Genomic DNA, 18,706 nt, shown 5'->3' with positions numbered 1-18,706 from the left:
GAAATGCTAGCCGTGTATACCTTGGAATTGTACGCCTCAATGATGCAGCACATGCAATGTGGGTGGATCTTTTCAAGGGAACTTAGATTGCACTTGGAGATCCTACCTAGTTATGTGTGTGCTCGTAGTGCTACCGGTAAACAACTGCAACTTCAACTTCAACTTCAACTTCATTTTCAGGTACAAAGATGTACCAAGCGATTTCATAACATCAGTATTGATTTCAACAGAGCAACACCTCCCTGTGTAACTGGTCTGCTCGGAACCTTGAGCGGCACTGATTGCTTCTTCATCTGACCGTAAGTTGCGGCAAACCCGAAGCAATCGACCATGTGCTCGCTCGGCTAAAATCCCGAGTCGATGGGTGGGGTTAGAGAAACAAGAGAGATCAATAGAGGGAAAGATCACATGCGGGATATACATGGTGTTTCGATAGAAGGTCCAGCAGTTGATCGGCAGAGCTCGATTGCTCGTGTTCGCCGGTTCCATCACGTTCACCGTGGTGGAATTGGCTAACGCGCCGTTGTACCGAAGCGGAGATTGCAGGTTCAAGTCCTGTCGGTGAGCCGTTGTATCTTTTTCGAAATTTTCATGATATTTACGGCTTATGTTCTTTCGTTCTTTGATAGTTCATGTTTCTCTAATTTCTTTCATCACATATGAAAATGTGATCATTTTCAGGTACAAAGATGTACCAAGCGATTTCATAACATCAGTATTGATTTCAACAGAGCAACACCTCCCTGTGTAACTGGTCTGCTCGGAACCTTGAGCGGCACTGATTGCTTCTTCATCTGACCGTAAGTTGCGGCAAACCCGAAGCAATCGACCATGTGCTCGCTCGGCTAAAATCCCGAGTCGATGGGTGGGGTTAGAGAAACAAGAGAGATCAATAGAGGGAAAGATCACATGCGGGATATACATGGTGTTTCGATAGAAGGTCCAGCAGTTGATCGGCAGAGCTCGATTGCTCGTGTTCGCCGGTTCCATCACGTTCACCGTGGTGGAATTGGCTAACGCGCCGTTGTACCGAAGCGGAGATTGCAGGTTCAAGTCCTGTCGGTGAGCCGTTGTATCTTTTTCGAAATTTTCATGATATTTACGGCTTATGTTCTTTCGTTCTTTGATAGTTCATGTTTCTCTAATTTCTTTCATCACATATGAAAATGTGATCAACTTCAACCAATAGTGCAGGGGTGTCAAGTAGCATAGCAAAGTAAAAATAATAACGCGGGGTAATACCACAATAGATCAACTTAATGGTCGCAGTGGACTCTCTCCCCAACAGGAAAAAAAAAAACCGGTTTTACCGAAACCGGTAAAACCGGTAAAACCGTCCATTTTCTCAATACCGGAATACCGACTTTTGGGACGGTAAAAAACCGGTATTTCCGGTAAATTTTTCATCATTATTTGCTGACACAGCTGAATGTTTTTTTTTACCAAATATTTATGAGTACAAATACTCAAATTTTGTTCAATCGGCTTCTAAGTCCAAGCTCAATAAACCTTACTGCAAGATTTATTTGAGATTTGACTACTCCTTAAACTTGTCGATGACTTTTTGAATTAAAGCTTTTTTCATGAAACTTTACACATTTCAGTCCAGCTATCGAACTAACGCTCCACCCACATCATTTAAGGACTGTACAAGTGTACAATGGCTGAAAAAAAGATATAGCTACAAGAAATTTACGATTGCCTCACAATGATCACTGAATTTTTCATTGATCAGCTGGAATTTGGTAACATTTTCAAAAATATTTTATCTATAAACAGGGCAAGTTTATAAAAATCGTTCTAAGCGGTGCCGGGCTTTCACAAACTTGAAATTTAAAACGAAAAATATTGAAAACTGATTAAAAACTTCCTAGTTTGTTTCAAAACATAAAATTTTTCAACAGAGTCAGCATTTTAACACATATTTACATCAATTCTCAGTTCAGTTCTACCGAAACTTTCAACAGAGATCAGTATTTAAACAAATTTTAGACTGTTTGTATGATTTTTTTTATCAATATTTTTAAGATAATTGATGGAATGTTGTTTTTTTTTTCATTATTAACGCTGTTTCGCATTTTCTTTTTCCAGACAAGGCAGTAACAATTTTTTTTATAAATTTGCAACAGTATTATAGCAAAAAAAGCGTATGGATCAGACCCAAACAACTATATTTTTTGCTGAATTTTGATTGGTTTTTAATGAATTTTTATTTTTTTTTTTGTTCGTTTTATTTTTGGGAAGGCAAACCTAATATGATCACGACCTAGGTTGCGGGAAAAACATCCGTATTTTAGATAACAATAATCTGTAATTCTGGGAGTCAACCAAAAACTTTGTTACAGTGTTTTGAGTTTTGTTTATTCATAGTTAAGTCATTGTTTTAACGAAAAATCTTTTTTTTTACCAATTTCATATAATTTTCATGAAAGACTATATAAACTTTATCTAAATCTGTAAAATCTGTTCTTAAATATGAATACTCTTTCACAGACAGGACAGGCAAAAATTCGTTTAAAATAATAATTCTCTTCTGGAATTCCCGAATTTCACAGCAAAATTAAAATAATTAAATGAAGATGATAAATATTATGATTATCATGAGGATGATAAAAGATTTATAACAAAGGGATATTTTAAAGGCACAATACCGTTTTTTCCATTGGAAATGTTTATGCCATTACTACTGCAATTAGATGAAACCTTTTCATGAATTCGATTTACTTTGAAAAATACCGGTTTTACCGGTTTTATCGGTTTTATAAATTACAAATACCGGAATACCGGATTTGAAAAAAACCGGTAAATCCGACCACCCTACAAAATATGCTACAGAATCCAAGCCGTAGGAGTTAAAGGAAACACAATGAAAAAACTCATTCATTAATGCTAGCAAAAACAGTTTGTTTTCTGATCATGAATGAATGTAACACACATACATACCAATGTAGAACTGGAGCATAACAAAATCTATGTGAAGAACTTAAGAATTCAAGAGATAAAAGCAGTCACCCACAGATGTGCGAAACAAATAAACGATGAAGTCCATTTGGTTTCCCAGTGAAACTTTTTTTTTACCACACAAGAAAACTCTCACATTCGGGAGACATTCTGGGAAAAATAAAAGTCCGACAAAAAAGTGCTTTCACATCAAAAAAATACGTTAATTTGGTGAAGTGAAAAAATAAATATACGGAGTTTTTTCTTAAATAAACTGAATAACCGTTCGTTAAGAAAAAAAATGACAGGCAATCAGAAGTGCATTCTGGCAAATCATAGAAATACTAAGAAAAAATAGAAATCCTTTTTATATATCTACTTCTCGTAAGGTCTGAAAAAAAAACTAGGATAAAAAAAATATACTACCTTAATGTACGTCGAGGGTTAAATTTATCATGAAACAATCGTCAAACTTTTTCACAAAAAATAGAAATGTTTCGAAAGTGAAAAACACATCATCATAAGAATATTCAAAAATTATTATCAAATTACAAATTAATATTCGTTGAATCAGTCATAATTCATTCAACAAATAAGATTAACCTTAATTCTTTATCAATTGAAAAATGCGATTGTTGAGAAATATAATATGAAAGCGTAGCAACTTTTTATAACATTGTCGATATCACAAACCTCAAAAACCAAGCTGAAAAATAGAACTTTATTAAAATATACAATTTAAGATCTATCATCAAACATGAAAATAAGATCACAACATCAGAGTAATCAAAACATAAATTTAAAGAAAATGATGTTAAAACGATCAACTGTTGTAAAACTAAAGGATGACATTCGTTTTTCTAGATATAGATCTCCAAAAAGAACTCTTGGAAAATACCCTTTTTTAATAAAAGAAAACAGCCATTACATTATACGAAATGATGATTGAATGAAATTCAACAAGTTTTATTCTGAAAAGTGATGATAAAATTAGGTTTCAACAAACGTCCTTGCAAAGCTTAGTTCTTTAAAAAATGGGACACTTTCTTTTGCTTATAGCTCATTTACTAGTTATCGGACATTCAAAATTATGACGGCGTTTTGTTGCCTGTAAAAATTACTATCAGACCTATTTTTTCAAAATTTTAAATTTCCGCGTTTTTGGGATATCTACGATGCAAGAGAAAAAGAAAAAAATATCTTGCACAGTTTCCTTTAAAAACCATCATTGAACCAAATTGATAGCTGACAAAACTAATGATTATTCAAAGAATTACCGTGTGTGAGTGGTGGAAAAGTATGCAAACACTGTCAAAAATGTCCACAAAGTTCAAATCAAGCATGAAGTGAAGCACATGATCGGTAACTACGGTTAAGGGTCATCAGGTAAGTCAAGTCTCATACCAGAATTTTCAATTTTGAATAAGCGAAAAACTAAGTGTAGATCTCTGAAATGTCCAAAAAAAATTCTCCGATAAGCTGAAAGTGTTGGCTAGATGTGAGTCATTCAAATCTTACCTCAAAAAATAATTTTTGCTAGATCCAGAGCTTTGTAAGCTTTATAGCCGGTACCGAGGCTATGAAACAGATGATTTCTGATGGACGACATAACTTATGAAAAACCCTATATCAAACAAATTCCAGCGTTGTAATCCCAAAACATGTATTTTTTTATGAAATACGACGGTTTGCCAAGATTCTGCTCCTGTGGAAGAAAACAACAATTTTCAAAACGAAAACTTTGGTTTTTACTGTTTTTCAAAGCCTCAAAAAAGAAATCTTGTAGGTATAGTTCGCAACCTACGATCTATACTAACCGATTATACTTTAAAATTAACTCATGATGGTTTTAAGTAATCTTTAAATGTAGAAAAAATATTTTAAGCATTTCAAGATTTTGCTTTAAATTTTGTTCAGGACACGATGTTATATTATGTTTTCAAAGAGGTAAGAAAATAACATTCCGGGGGAAATCAAAATGCAGAAATCCACAGACAAATGTTTGCAGTGTTCCATACTACCAGATTAAAACGCATGTTTTTTTTATTTGATCTAGGAAATTTAAAAAAAAATCATAAATTTAAACAAATGCAAAATGTTTAGAAAATGAAATAAAAATCTGGTAAAAATTTGATGACTTAGGATCCGACAACTAAAAGTGAATTGAAAGGATATTTTCAGATAACAGTATTACATCAAATCAACCACTTAAAATTGTTGAAAACAAAGTTGATGTTTAGATTTTGTAATCTTATTTTCAATGAAAGATATTAGGTTCAGTTTGTGTACTTTTGAGAAATATTAACTATCTTGAATTTTCGCTTGACAACTTAAATTCGACCATCATTTTTACATACACTAATGCCTCAAAAACGCTAATTTATGCAATCAAACATAAACAATAGGTTTAATTTTTTTTAGCTTTATAAATGACACTTTTTCATCCTTGTTGTATACGTGTCTAAGTTTTTACGATCAATTAAATGTAAAAAGTTCGAAAACCTTCAGAAATCGTCGAAATGGATCACAGATGTTCAACAAAGCTATTTGGTTTTGAAATACAGGTGGATTATTTAAGAAATTAGTTTAATTTGTTTCCTAGTCCCAAATATTTGTTCATGAAGTTCTCACACTAACTTAGCTCCAATTCCACAAAACTGTAGCCGGAGAAATTTCCTATTAAATCGTGTTACTGACATATGGAGTTGGATTAACGCTTAAGGTAAAACGAGCGTTTTCACAGTGATTAGTACGATTTTGTCTTTGAAAAAAAAACCGTTAAAAAGGTAAGAAATCTTCAAAAAAAAATTTTTTCTTGACCCCCGATGGATTCTTTTAAATTTGGGCTCAACTGAAAGGCGAAAGATCCAGCTTTCGAAAGGAGCAAAAATTAGCGAATTTTCTCCCAGAGACACCGTGACACAGTGATGAAAGTCAGAGACAGGGCCAGATTAAGCCATCGGGGGGCCCCTATGATTCAATTTTTTAATGCTATCCCAGAGAATACAAAACATTTCAAAGGTGTAAAAGAACTGGATATGAGCTCAGTTTACTGTCTTTAAATAACCAAGTTGCCTGCGTAGAAGACCCCAAGTAACATTTAAAGTTTTATAGCAGGCTACTAGATTAAGTTTTGGTCTTATAAGGGCCTTGAGTAGTCTAGTAAAACTATTGGTGTTACTTGGGGACAGTTTTTGGTACCTTCAAAAAAAAATTTGTAATTTAGATTAGTTTAGAACCTTAAAAAAAGATCCTGAGTTCTCAAAATTCAGAAAAACCATGAAACTGAACTTCAATAACTGAAGAAACATCACAAGACTTGAAAATATCAATAAATTGAAGCTGGATAAAGATAATACTAAAAACAAAGAAATATTCATGTAAAGATACTAATGATATTAGCAACTCAACTATGAGATCGTTTTCATGACAATTTGGAAAATGATTTGCTGAATTAAAGATATTTACTTCAGTAGATAAGGAAATTTGAAATGATCATTGAAAATGATTCAATTTGAATTTTAAGTCTAAGACAGAATTTGAGATGGTAATTCAATAAGTTTTTGCGAAATTTGCTGCTATTTTAGTGCAGTAATCATTACTTGGAAAGTTAACGTAATACTGAACATCATTATTGTTCAAGACGTTTTTATGTTATAAAAAAGAGGAGAATTTGAGAAAATGAGAAAATTTAAGATGTTTTGACTCATATTCCACTAAATTCTTTTTCAATATATTTTTTTAATTTGATTTACATTATTTTTTCCAGATTTTGGGTTGAAAATTTTTAAATTCAATACCAAGATTTTGATGTTCTCAGCCCGCAAAATGCTGGAGAACTTCTTCACTGCTTACTCAAGGGGTCCCCTTAATTTATGTTAGAGAACAACAATTCACGGGGGCCCTTTAGTTGATATATTTCAAGGGTTCATTCCGATTTTCAAGTTTTGATTTCTTGTTATAGATTTGTAGAAATTGAAGTTGTATGATTAAAGTAATGTTAAGACTTTTTTCCCTCGGGGGGCATTGCCCCTTTTCAAAGATAAAATCATATTTTTTATTTAAATTCTTTTTTCCTTCAATGATCAATAGGGAACTGATTGAAATAGAAAAAAAGAATTCTATGTTTTACTCTCAACAATGAGAGAGCACGTCAAAAACGTCGAACTTAAGCTTTAAAGTTACTACTTGGAATTATTTTTGGAATTTTTCCTAGATGAACTCAAAAATCATGATCGATTCAAAAAAGATTATTCAAAATAATAAGAATAAGTAAAATATTTATAAACTTTCAAGTGCATGTTACTTAGTTTAAAATTTCAAGCTCTGAATATTTCATAGCCGACAATTGAAATATTGGGTCCTGACAATGATAAAAGGTAGAAACTGTTTTTTTTTTAAATAAACCTCAAAGAAGATTATGCTTCCAGAAATAAAAAAATCTGAATTAAAAAACAATGTAATACTTTTTTTTTCAATACTTCAAAAAATTGGGATAACTTGACTTTAAGATTAATTTATTTGAAAATTTCAAAATACTGTATTTTGAAATACGGTTAAATTTTTTTGAAACACAAACAAAATATGAAGATGATTTTTTTCCAATAAAAACTTTTTTCTAATTTAAAACTCATTTATAGGATTTAATTGATAACTCAAGAATACAGCATTATCGTTTGTTTGTTAATTTGATAAATAAAAATAAAATTAAAAAATTCGTCCTGAATTTGTTTGCTAAATGTAATTAAATAAGGAAACATTATTTATCATTTATATTGGAAAGATATCGTAGCAAGCATATCCGACATGACTGAAACAAGTTTGATTTTAATTTTAATTACATATCTAATGTTCAATTTGGGTTGAAACCTATTCAAAAATCTTTAGAAGAGTTTACAGGAAAGTAAACAAATAGAAACTTTTTGCGCAGAAGTCAAAATTACTTGAGGTCTTAGGAAAAGTTGATAACTAATCGAAAAACTTTATTTTAAATTTATTTTTGCAATAAACTTATTACATATTTGGATTCGGGGTTCACAATTTAATGAAATTTAGCTCTAAAGTCTTTTGCACCTCGTAAAAATGTGAATTTTGTAGCCATGTGTAATTTATCAAACCACTTATGAATGTGGACTTTTGCATTGAAAAGAACAAGAAACACAAAATAAAATTGAGTCTGGAATTGGCTTCTTTAAGAATATAGAAGAAAATTTGTAATGACAATTTTAAAATTGTAATAATGATTGGCTTCAAATTCTACACTTTTTTGTGTCAAGATTTAAGTTCCAATAGGAAAATTTTGTTGAATTGCAAACCAAAATTGACATTAAAAAAAAGTAAAAAAATGAAAACGTCATATAGTGTCTTAAAATTAAATGTCTTAGGAGATAAAGTACAAATCATCCAAAAAAAGTAAACTCATGCTTAATTTATTCGTTGAACAATCGAAACGAATTGATGAAGAAAGTTTTAAAGATTTTCAGTCATTCATATTTGAACAAGCAAAACACATAGCGGTAGGTACTATTCTTAAATATTTCGGTCTCTGTAGTCTAATACCTACTTTGATCAGATTATTTATGAGCTTCCAAATTAAGGTTGTCAGATTGCCTGGTTTAATCCGGGTTTGCCCGGATATTTAATAAAAAATTTGGACACAGTCTGGCCCGGTCCGGTTACCTGGATTTCATTGTATAATGTCTGGATTCAATCCGTATTTATTCACTGTTTTTGGAAAATTAAACAAAAAAAACAAATTATTTGAGAAAGTTTTATAAAAACTATCATGAAAGGTTTTTCGGAAGAATAAAATATGATTAAAAATCTGTCGATAAGATTTGATGAAAAAAAATTTCTTTAGTTCATTTACCTTGATTTTTTTTTTTGTAATTTCTGGGTTTTGACAAAAATTGCCCAGATTAATTATCTTTAATTTTGAATTCAAATGCCCGGATTTTACCAGGTTTTTATATTAAAATTGCCCGAATTCTTCCAGCCTGGATACCTCCTGAAATAACTCTGGCAACCTTATTCTAAATCCAGTTTTTTTAAAATAAAAGCATAATTTTGGTGTAATACCGTGAGTTATTCATTGTAAGATTAATCTTATTATGATTCTTTATTATATCTGGTAGTATTTTTCCTTTTCGATAGCAAATATTTAACACATTTTTTAATTTACTTAATTTACTTAATGCCAAAACCTAAAAAAATTCATCCCAAGTCCAAAATACAGCTTCACCTTTTCAAAATTTTCCCACTTGTTCATCGAAATTTAGGTCTGAACATTAAATTTGAGTTAAATTAAACCCATATCGGTAGTTCTGATTTCATAATTCCGTTAACCAAAATTTTATTCCTATTTTCGTATTTCGGATTCTGTATCCAGTTAATGATTCTTGATTACGTTTATTTGGAACTTATGTTCTGGTTTACAATAAATTACATTTTATTTCCAGTCTTTGTTTCTTACAGCATTTACAGCACAACTCATAAATGATTTTTTCAACAAATATTCAGCTCATTACCGAATTCTCCATTTCATTTTGTTCTTTTTGAAAAATATACCAATCAGGATCTATTATTCTCAAACTGAATGATATTGCTTTGGTCACTAATCATAATGAAGCTATACTGATTCAAATTTGATCATATGATATTATCATATGCATTTTCAATGTTTTGATAATAGTTTTCTGAATATGAAAAAAGAAAAAAAATGTTTATATTCAAATCAGAGGTTCTTAAACATAATTCGTACACAAAATTCACACATTTAATGTTTCAAAATGGCAATCCAAAATTGAAGAGTCCGATTCAGATCTTCGTAAATTCATATTTAAATTCAGGAAATTCGGATACTAATTCATTGCGCAATTTCTGAATTCAGGTGAAGAATTCAGATTCAAAATGTAGATCCAAAATTCAGAAAAAAGTTTACTACAATCAACATATTTTTTTTAGGAATCCAAGAGATCATTAACTAAACACATTGCGAACCAAATATGTATGAGATATCTCGTTTCTTTTGGTTGTCAATAGTGTACCACACTTCGAAGTATAACCTGTGGTATAACTCGAATGAACTGACTTTGAGCGTTAAACTTTATTCAACTAAATTGAACACATCATTTGTCGTAATTCAAAAATGCTAAATTTGTAAAATTCGGTCCAGGGGTTTCTGAGATATAGAATGCCAAATATCGATTTATCTCGCCGTAGGTTTCTTCGCGGTTTTTAATTTGTTAAGATTGTTCGTTTTGTCAATTTCCAGATTTCAATTAAAAAAAAAAGTTCGTAAACACAATTGAATTGAAAATCACTAATAAAAGGTAGAATTTGAGTTCTTTGTTTTATCCTAAAACCCAAATTTTAGTTACAAAAATCATCCACAGGAATTTCATTATGGAATTCATTCTTTATGAAAAATATTTGCTGTTAAGTTCTACCTGAAATATGTGCACATATTTCTATATTTTCCCAGTGTATTGTTCAACATTATTAACACATTGGGGATACCAAGAATCGTCATTTTATGATTCAGAGATCAAATAATAAAATTTTGCTTATTTAATATAGATATTTGAGTAACGTGAAGTGCGGTGCTTAATTTTGTAGAATTAGGTTTCGTTAAAAGTTTCATATCGTTTGAATTATAATGTTCAATGGAGCATACTAGCGAAAAAACGAGTTATCTCGTATTTGGTCTGCCATGTGTTAATATTGGAGTTTTTTAAAACCATATTTCAAACTAAAATCATTAATTTGATTCGAATTTGCATCAAGAAAATTTGTTACGCAAATCTCATAATTTTTATTTCTTATTTTTTATCGAAAATTTGATTTATTTTCATCCATAAACAACAATAAGTTTTTTTTAAGAAAAGGAAATCTCTCCTAAAAAGTGCTTATTTTATGCCCAAATCAACTAAGTTTGATCTATCAGAGCTTTAAACAAATTCAAAGATTTTAACCATCAATTAAAGCGAATTTAGCTCACCTTTAAGGTTTAGGATCAATTTTCTAAAAAGTGAAGTGATCAAAGTACTTAAAAGTGTATAATCATATTGTTACAAACATAGTTTGTTTTATTTTTTTTTGTTTGTGAATTGTTGCGCAAAAAAATCATAGGTAAAATTCAGTCATCAAACCCCCCCCCATGAGTCGGTTCTTCCTACGGCCCTGTTTGAACTCATGTGTTAAAAATGGCGAATTGTCAGGTTAGATTAAAAATGATAAATATCTAAATGGAGCTGTCATGCAAGTAGGGACAGTAAAGTACTAAGTCAATAAAACACTTAATTTTTTGTATTGTGAAACAATGATGGAGTCAATGAAAAACATCACCATTATAATTTGTTTTTCAATCGATCCAAAACATACGTATTTATTGAATCTCTCACGCACAAAATTTGAAACCAAAAATTTAAAGTTTAAAACCCCCTCGTCAGAATGATAGGAAAAATCTACCCAATAAAACAAAGGAAAACGAAAATTAGTTCAAAGAGCTTGTGAAACTTACCATGTGCTTCAAAACCACGCTGTCGAAATGGCTCCCGCGTTGTTCCCGGCCAGTTTTGACAGTTGCTCCAGATCAATGATGGGGGAAAGGGGGTTTTCGTAGGAAAGATGAAATGGTTAGAACCGGGAATTGTTACCCCGGGACAAAGTTTGGAACTGGCTAGAATGGTCGTCGCTTCTTGCACAATTGCTACAGATTCCACCGAGGATGCTCCGTATATATTTCGTCGTAAAGTAATAACCCAACTGCAATTGAAATTGAATTTTCGCTCGACCCTAGCTCTTGCACTCTGAGAAGATGCACTTTTGCCAACAGGTTGCACTTTTTTTGCTTTGCTCTTTGCTTGGCAACACAAATTGATAAATGGTTTGGGTGGAAGATTCGATTCCTTCCTTCGCCAAGTACTTCTGCGTGATTAATTTTCGTTGCTGCTACTGGTACAATTTGGCACTCACTTGTGATATCGTTTACTTTTATTACCCGATGAACGGAGTTGCAACTTTGTCGTTAATTTTTCGCTAAAGACGTTTGGAGGCGTATGGGAGATGCGTGACTCGTAACACGGCTTATTTGTTTCACTACAACTCACTAATGCACTGGTTAGCTCTCTATCTTGCTCTTTTCGCGCAACTTGAACTACTGCTACTGGTGGGCACCCAAGATGCTGCCGGTCAATGACGACGACGACGACGACAACGACGATAGGGCTGCTTCTTCGTTTTTCTTGGACTTTTTGCGACTTACTTCCTGTGCTGCGCGACCCCCGGTTTGTAACTGGTAACACCACCCCGTTGCACATACACACTCTGAGCACAGCACCTTCTACTTGCGTACTACTCGCCCAAGACGCCCAAACTGCAAAACAGCACACTCACTTCTCTTCTGCGGTGCGGCCAGACTGCCCCCGGATTGGCTGCCGAGTTGCCGGACCAGATCCACGAACGAGTTCTCCCGCCCGATTGAAACCTGAACCCACCCGTGGAGACTTGTGTGACTTCTTTTTCGCGGAACGAGAATTAGTTAAATTAACACCGTGTGTTTGTGTTTTGAAAAGCTCGATTATTTATTAAAACATACTACACCCCGTCTATGCCGGCACTGATCCCGGGGCCTCTGGACCAAACCCAGGCTATTTTCGATAACTTGAACACGGTCGAGAGCAATAAATTGCGTAGCACACAAAATCTTCAACGCTTCTCTACTGGATTGACCGAGACCCGAACCCAAACGAGAGAGTAGGTAGGAAAAAAAAGCCGAAAAGTCTCAGCTCTAGCCGCGCGCGCGATTCATCAAAGAAGATCGTTCTCCTACTGACCCCTTCGAGCCACTTCTTATCTCTGGCTGGCTGAAGCCAATATCTATTGATGTGTAATGGCACGCACTTTGGATTACCCCGCAACGACTTCTCGTTTGCCACTTTGTTTCTTCACTTTTGTCCAGCCTGAGCTCTAGCACTCTCGGAGGATGTGGTTAGTGGACAAAACAGCAACAACAGTAACAACTTGAACCAAACAACCAACAAGCAACGGGCAAGATCATCAGATCATTCTCGAGTGACGCACTACACAACTCTGGCCGTCCGGTTGTTGAGCGCGCTAAGTTTCGACTGTGCGCGAGGCCGTAAAATTCTCGTTACCGATTCCCTGCTCTGCTTTGTCGCCTTCGCCTTCAACACATTCCTTCGTCTCCCTCGTCCGAGTTATTCCACAATAATCGCAAAACGGATGCCCGTGTGTTGTCCGGGCTTCATACGTGGTGGTGGTCAATCGGTTGAATTCGATGGATGGTGGAATTCGGCGGAGGTGGCGCAGCGGATCCTTGTTTGCGAATGCTCGCGAGCTATGTGTGCCTAATATGGGGTAGTCGTCCACAACAGGAACAGAAACAAGCCGGGGGCGGGGGTGGAAAACCCGGGCGCGGTGCGATGGTTTATAACGACTAACAAGAAGAAGATGTGCGAGAGCTAAAAATAAAGTCGAACAAGAAAAAAAGTAAACAGTCAGTCAGACACAGAGATATGAGTGAAGTGAAATATAGGCAGCTCCTCGGTTGGTTCAAGACGAACTGTGAAGCAGCGAGAGCTGCAAATTGAAACGTGAATTTCGTATATGGAGATTTATTTGCGTGAGATAAAAAGCGTTAATTTAACGCTGTTTCATAGAGTAATTGAGGAATCCATGAACGGGATTTTTTCCTTCTTTTTTGGAACGAGGTTAAAGGAAGATTTGTCATATGTGTACGGATAGATAAGTATGAGATGATTGAAAAGCAGTAAAACTGTTGACAAATCCTTTCGGGAAGTGTCAACCTCAATTTTAATCTGAGATTGTGGAAATTCCTAAAGTATAAGTATTAAGTTTTTTGGGCTGTTTTGCACATCTTGTACAAATCAACTAAACAATTTTTCACTGAGCATTGTGATTCTGGGTTATGATTTCAAATCATTCTGATTATAAAATTAATACTTACTGGAATCTTTCTATTCAGAAAAATGATTCCATTTTGCGACCCAGTAGTAATTCTGACTTTCCTTCGTAAGCCATAATATTTCTTCTGAACTCAAGTTTCAACTTTAATCATTTATTCAAATTTACCAATGATATTTGATCATATTTATTACTCGAATTTGTGAAGATCAACCACATTCAAAAGAAAAGCATACACTCAGGCAAATTCTTATTATAATATTCATAACATGCGTCTTATGAACAGCTTTTGAGAGTGCAAAACTGGGTTTCATAAGAGTCTTATGAAATTCTTTCAATTTTCATAAGAAGTTCTTATGGAAAAACACAAGAAGCAGCATTGTGAAAAATACACACATTCATTCCATTAGTCCGTTTTTTCATCGTCATATAAAGGACTCACTAGTTGTGGAGTTATTAGTTTTTGTAATAGTTAAATGTAATTTCGATCTTCTATTACTTGCTCACTCGGAAGGAGGTCGCCAATAGCCCCTAGTTGCTGGTCAAGCCACGGCAACCGTCTGGGGTGGGCTACATACGCCTCTTTTGCTGGGCCAGCTAGAGTCTAAGAAACACTTTTGAGCTCAAGGTCGGCTCTCGCTATAAGGGAACTGGTCGGATATTCAAGGAAGAACACAAATGATTTTAAAAAGCAAAATGTTGTCATGTATTACAAACTTACTCTGTGTAGTGTGGGTGTGTAGGGTGTGTTCTGCTTCGACTGCTGCTGCTGGTGCCGGCCAGTCGTAACGGGTCTACTTCGCTTTGCTTCCAATCGTGGTCAACTGACCATTCGAAGCAATGGAACCGGAGGGTAGTTGAATGAATTTTCACGAACCCGTTTGAAGGGATCAAACAACACCCTCTGGAACCAGTTCGAGCTGCGTCGGTTTGGCGGTTATTGTTGTCTTTGTGGTGGATGCCAAATTCCAGCTGGTGCTCTGGATGGTGCCCGCAGCGCTTACGCTCCGCAGGCTCCTCGACAGAACAACGAAACCCAATCGATTACTGTAGGCTCTGGGTTGCTTGGGATTTTCCGCTGTAGTTGCCCACTGTTTTCGTTGGATCATTTGCCTCTTGGGACGGCAATTTGGTGGATCCAACTAGCGGATGGACACGGGATGTTCGGGACCTTCTGGCCAGTGCTTCGGCTCACTTGCCCAGTTGCCACGTGTAACCGAAGTTGGTTGAGTTGCCTTGGTAGGATCCGTTGCCTGGAATCCTCCTGACTCAGGATGGCGATGGCAGAGTGGTGGACTAAAAAGCGGTGACTCACTGGCCCGTTTGCCTCATACGAACGGAAGCTTTGCTGAACCCACTATGGCGGGATTCTATGGCCAGATTTATTTAGCCAGAATCTTCAGACAAAATGTAAAGGGGTCCTAGATGGGAATTATGGTTAGGAAGGGTGCTTGTTATGGAATGGTTTATAAACTCACTTGACCTAAATAATCTCGAAGCTCACTTTAACTTTCCACTTCTAAAATACTTATGTTAACTTTTATTAAACGTTGTTAACTTTGCGCTCAATGCGTGTTTGCGCTTGCGTGGCCACAGGTGGAAAGGAAGTCTTCTAGGCTTTTGTCAATGAGTTGGCAACCCCCCCTAACCCAACATCCGTTCCACTTTCCACTGACGTTTAGTTGCTGTCATTCCCGTTTCGTTGAGTTTGAGCTTTGTGTGTATTTGTTAATTTTAAATTTAAATCTGCTGAATGTTTTCCCTAGCTATCATTTTAAATTGGAGTGTCTTATTTATTTATATTTTTAACTAGCTGAACCAATCTAATCTCGCTTACTTACATATTTTTTCCCTACTAAAGTGAGTTCCATCGGAAAATTGTCGATGAACTACTTGATGGACTCTTAAAAGCTTTGAGTGTTCAGAAGGAACATTCTAATATGGCTTGCTCTGTGGGGGTTTAACGGGGCAAGATAACCTAAAGGTTACACTTCTTAATGGTAAGTTTGAGTAGAATTTCATTTTTTGTGATCGTTGAAAACATTTATTTACTCAAGTACTTTTTTGTTTACTTTTCAGCATGCTGCCCACCGGCTAAAATAATATGATTAAAGGACCGATTGCTACCGAATAACTTTATTGGAACCGAGTGTTGATGTGCTGCTGATAGTGATCACGATATAATTTGAAATAAGTCGGCCAAATAATAAAATAAAAGTTTTAAACATCAAATTTCTTGAATTATTTTCATCAAACGTGACATTTCCTGTTTCCATAAGACCCTCTTATGAAAAGCGAAAATTTCTTATTGGAGTAGGTGCTCATTTCAGAATTCATTCGCGTCACAAGACAATCTTATGAATTTCAATGATTTTTCTTATGGCGCCACTTCATAAGAGAATCTTATGGCATATATAAGAGTATTTTTCTGAGTGTAGTAAAACTACTAAATCCGTGGTTTAAACAACAAGCAACCATATTTTTGAATCAATTATGTTTTGTTGTTTAGAATACCTCACGCATAGTTATTTCACTATGTGCTGAATTTGGCTGAGTAAGTTCGACTGCGTTCTAATAAAATTGTCAATGAAAAATTGATATGTTTCATAATAATACTAGTACGTGTTATGATAGAGATTGGTATACATGAGGAGCTTGATTTAAATAGTAAAATTATTAACTATGCAAGATGACATTATTAAACTACAGCATAATATATTTTACGCTATATTAATTTGATTTTTTTTAAATTCAAATGCATTGAATTTCATATACGTAAATTGAAAGGTTTCAACTGGCCCTCTGAATTCCAGAAAACCTGCAAAACATAACAGCAGAACTCATTATTGTAACCGTTCGTTACAATCCATTAAAGTGTCTTCGACACATTACCTAATTTTGACCTACAACCCTGACAATCATAACAGTCATAACAATCGCCACTCAAAAGCTCTCAAAGGATTCCTCCCATTTCACCTCCCTATCCAATCATTACGCAGCCACTTCTCTCACAAGAGATGCCCATTGGCGTACACGCTAGAAACAATTAAACCATTTATTATTCAAAAATAACCATTTTTGACCTTTTCCCGGGAAATGCCATTTTATGAGTTCTCCATGAGAACCCATAAAATGTCTTTTCGGGGAGAAGTAGGAATATGGTTATTTTTTAAACGTAAGAAACAAGAGCAGAGAAGTTGAAAAATGGTTATTTTTCAAACTAAATTCGAATTTTTACCAAAATAGTTATTTTTCGATTCAGTTGCATCTGAAATTGAAAAATCATGGTTTTTTAACATCCAGTAATTTATATTTTTAACCAGATTGTGTTTTATAAGTGTGAAAATGTTTAAAATTAATTTTTATGGCACATTTTGTAGAAGTCCCATGTATCTCTGGCCACGACAGTCATTCCTCCGATGATTAGCTAAACCACCTCCTCCTCCCCGATTCGGGCCACTTCATCCTCGATCCCCCATCGTCTCCTGTGTTACAATCCCCCCTGGAATAGGGCTTCTGCTGCTGCTGGTCTTGATGCGATCTGATCATCTTATTCTGCTGATGGCCCTGTGGCAATAATTGACCCATCATTTGAATATTCGCGTCCCGCATTCCCTGCGACTCGCTAGCATCTGGTTGAACATTTTTAAAGCAACCACCAGCTGCAGGCTGCCGTCGCATCATCCGGGACTTTGTTGCTGCTGCTGCTGTTGGTTTGGAGATTGGTTGTGTTGTTAGTGCGGGCCCCGCCGATATTCAAAGACAGCTTTTTTTACCTACCGACAGCAAACGAACGAATCCACTGGTTCCTCAACGGCCGGTGTTTTAACGACAGTTCGATCCGATTCAGTTTTCCGGAAGGAAAATGGCCATACCAACTTCTTTAAATTCCGGATGATCGTAGGACCCTCAATTTCAGCATCCTATTGGGGAAGAAACAATTCACAAATTCAATTTCCAGTATCTAGCATATTATATTTATTGAATACTTACCTTCAGCAGAGAATGTTTGCCGTATAATTCCATTTTCACATCAGATTATCCACACCCTGATGCAAAAAGCCAATAATTTCCAAAATGGCGATGAAGAAATACCAATTTTATCAACCATTTTGTGGTTAACGCTCGAGAACTGCCGAAATGGTTAAAATTCTTTCTAGAAATATAATTGAAAAATAACCTAATTGGCGGTTTTGAAGCAAAATCAGTAAAATGGTTATTTAAGAATCATAAATGGTTCTAAAAACATGAGCGTGTAGGACGAAAGCATTGGCTTTTGGGGATTTTTTTTTATTATCTGACGGGTTTGCGCCGGGGGTCTTCAGATTTTCCCCAAAATTGAAAATTTGGTTCATTTTTGCGACTTAAAAACACATGTATTTTTTCAGATTTCTAACATTTTTATTTTTTGAGTTAGCTTCGGTTAGATTTTTTTGTAAATAAAAAATAACCATTTTTCAAAGCTACATAACTCTGTTGTTTCTCAACGGAAATTATAAAATAACACATCAAAATGCATTGAAATTTTATCAGCTTTCCAAATAAAATAGTTGAAAAAAATTAAATAATGACCTTCAACATGAAAAGTTGTAAATAAACTTTAAATGGCGTCTAAAAGTACCGTCTGCACCACCGAATATTTTGCAAAAAATACCATTGTATAGCTCGATTCATGATGCAACTTTCATCTGAAGACACCAAAGTGGGCCATTAACACCTTGAAGAGTTATGAAAGGTACAATGACAATAAATCTCTTTTTTTTTGCATCGAAAACAAACAATGGTCGAACAACTGCACTCACATATGGAGATAGCAAGC

General features: G+C 34.7%; 1 protein-coding gene across 1 annotated transcript in view; it reads right to left on the bottom strand.

Moving 5' to 3' along the window:
* The window catches only part of LOC129742442 (receptor-type guanylate cyclase Gyc76C-like), a 297,360-nt gene that overhangs the window by 202,668 nt on the left and 75,986 nt on the right, over positions 1-18,706 (bottom strand). Inside the window, exon 2 of the mRNA XM_055734340.1 lies at positions 11,462-13,424. The gene's annotated coding sequence lies outside the window, so the exon portion shown is untranslated. The remainder of the gene's footprint in view (positions 1-11,461; positions 13,425-18,706) is intronic.

The sequence above is a fragment of the Uranotaenia lowii genome, chromosome 2 (genome assembly GCF_029784155.1).
Source record: "Uranotaenia lowii strain MFRU-FL chromosome 2, ASM2978415v1, whole genome shotgun sequence".
Classification (NCBI taxonomy): domain Eukaryota; kingdom Metazoa; phylum Arthropoda; class Insecta; order Diptera; family Culicidae; genus Uranotaenia; species Uranotaenia lowii.
The sequence above is the reverse complement of the archived record's forward strand: the minus strand, read 5'-3'. Positions and strand labels throughout refer to the sequence as shown.